The sequence below is a fragment of the Schistocerca serialis genome, chromosome 4 (assembly GCF_023864345.2).
Source record: "Schistocerca serialis cubense isolate TAMUIC-IGC-003099 chromosome 4, iqSchSeri2.2, whole genome shotgun sequence".
Taxonomy (NCBI): Eukaryota; Metazoa; Arthropoda; class Insecta; order Orthoptera; family Acrididae; genus Schistocerca; species Schistocerca serialis.
The window spans coordinates 191,059,415-191,061,943 of record NC_064641.1 but is presented as its reverse complement, the minus strand read 5'-3'; the positions used below and the strand labels follow the sequence as shown (position 1 = coordinate 191,061,943).

Sequence of the window (2,529 nt, the reverse complement as noted above, 5' to 3'; positions counted from 1 at the left end):
AGCGTTTTACCAACTTTCCAATACCATTGTCATCGAAGGCAGCCGCCTGTGCTTTTCGCTAATTCTCTAAGATGGTTCACAGTTTGTTGTCTTTGCTAAAAAGTTGTCTTCGTAGCTAGTGGTTCATGTGAGCAGAAACGAAAATGAGAGAAAGCCGCGTTCGGGCTGTATGGTCAGTGACCAAACACTTTTAATCGAAAACGCTTCTTCACGTCCTCATTGGCCCTGTAGTGTGCGGACGAGAATTCTCAAAAAGAAGGATATGCATGACAGTTATGTTATGTGGGCTGCATGACATCAGGCGAGGTCTCTCACAGGCACTCATACTTGGCGGTAGACACTACCTATCTAGGCATCTGTACATGCTCACTGGGCGCTCGGAACTGTAAAGAGCGACGTGACGCGATCGACAGACATACTAGATACACTTCCCAACACATGTGTGTAAAACTTCGTCAGGATTTCACTGTGGATTCCTTTTCGGTCCTGCTTGGACCTTACTTTTTGAACAGCCTCGTAGTATTACTGTAACAAGAGCAGTATGTACGTCCCGCTGGTCACAAGTTATCAGTTTCATCTGCAGCATAGATTCTCTAATTACATACTTCCTCTATCAGAATTTTTCTTACATGCTAAATAATTTGCCAAAATGCTACAGGCTTCGACAGTTAATAAAATACTAATATTATTTTTAACCATTTAGATATTTAAGATTTATTGCATGACCATAAATATTTCTCCTCACTACTCTGGGTGAGTACGTCCTATTAGATCAGAAGAGAGATTCTACATTAAGGGGGGTAGGACATGAAACTGGCCGACCTTATTTTACAAATAAAGTCATAAAACTTTGTTAGCATGACCAGAAAGGATTCAGGATTCACACTCATATCAGAGGAAGTTCAAAAACATAACGAAACAAAATTGTTTTACATGTGAAATTTCATCATTTTTTCACTTGGTATTGGCTGCATTTGTTGCTGTAGGTACACTTTTCTTCATAAGTAAGAGAGATTCTTCGATGAATTTTGCACAGCATACAAATCATACCTACAGGTATATGAAACTCTAGAATTTCCCAAATCTGTTAAAAACTGTGGTAAAAATTGAGATAATTAACTATAAAATTCGAGTTTTCTCTAAATACGAAGTTTAAAACGTAACAGCCCATTCACTTTTTCCATAGATTACATAAACTCTAGAGTATCATACACCTGTAAGTATGGTTTGTAAGCCGTGCAAAATTCATCGAAGAATCTCTCTTACTTACGAAGAAAAGTGCACCTATAGCAACAAATGCAGCCAACAGTAAGTGAAAAAAAATCATGAAATTTCACATTTAAAAAATATTATTTTTTCGTGTTTTTGAACTTCCACTGCCATGAGTGTGAATCCTGAATCCTTCCTGGTCATGCTGACAAACTTTCATGAATTTATTTGTAAAAGTATAGACAGTGCAAATTAAAATGTCCTGTGGTGCCTGTCCTTCTCGAAGTCGGCCCGTTTGACGTCCTACCCCCCCTTAAAGCCACTAAACGAGCAAGACAATTGTAAAATAGGTGTGTGAGACAACACGTTATCCTTACAAACAGAATAAAAAATTTCGACAATCTCTCAACATAACTTTGTTAAATAGGGGCGTGAGGAGTTTTACATGCCAATGCTTGTCTCGTGGACCCTGTACATGAGTATTTACAGCTATGGATGTTTATATCGACATCTAAGAAATTTATGACTGGAATATGTATCGATTCCACATTTGGTATTATGACTGTCGTAGATCAGTGTGAAGTAAAATATGAAACTTCCTGGCAGATTAAAACTGTGTGTCGGGCCGAGACTCGAACTCGGGATCTTTGCCTTGCATGGGCAAGTGCTCTACCAACTGAGCTACCCAAGCACGACTCACGCCAGGAAGTTTCATATCAACGCACACTCCGCTGCAAAGTGAAAATGTCATTCTTGAAACGTCCCCTAAGCTATGGGTAAGCAATTTCTCCGCAATATCCTTTCTTTCAGGAGTGCTAGTTCTGCAAGGTTCACAGAATGGCTTCTGTAAAGTTTGGAAGGTAGAGACGAGGTACTGGCAGAAGTAAAGCTGTGAGAAAGGGGCGTGAGTTGTGCTTGGGTAGCTCAGTTGGTAGAGCACTTGCCCCCGAAAGGCAAAGGTCCCGAGTTCGAGTCTCGGTCCGGCACACAGTTTTAATCTGCCAGGAAGTTTCATATCAGCGCACTCTCCGCTGCAGAGTGAAAATCTCATTCTGGCAGTGTGAAGTAGTTTACACAGTGTCGTACCTCAGGGATGGAATCTGCGAACAGTAAAATCTTTGGGAGAAGGGGATTGGTGTAAACTGGCACTACTTCGAGAAACAAGCGAATATTCGAGACAAAGCTATAGAGTCTTTCATTGTCAAGGCGAATACTTTTCTCCTTGTCTTAATATTTTTCAGTAGCGATTATGTTTTGTGCAGATCCTCATCACCAGCTGCGCCTCTCTCTTGTCAGGAGAGCGCCGACCCTGCGTCGTAA

At 40.8% G+C, this 2,529-nt stretch overlaps 1 non-coding gene across 1 annotated transcript; it reads left to right on the top strand.

Moving 5' to 3' along the window:
* The first annotated feature begins 2,121 nt into the window (after positions 1-2,121).
* Positions 2,122-2,196, top strand: Trnas-cga (transfer RNA serine (anticodon CGA)). Its single transcript has one exon. It is a non-coding gene; the product is annotated as a tRNA-Ser (tRNA).
* Positions 2,197-2,529: the final 333 nt, after the last annotated feature.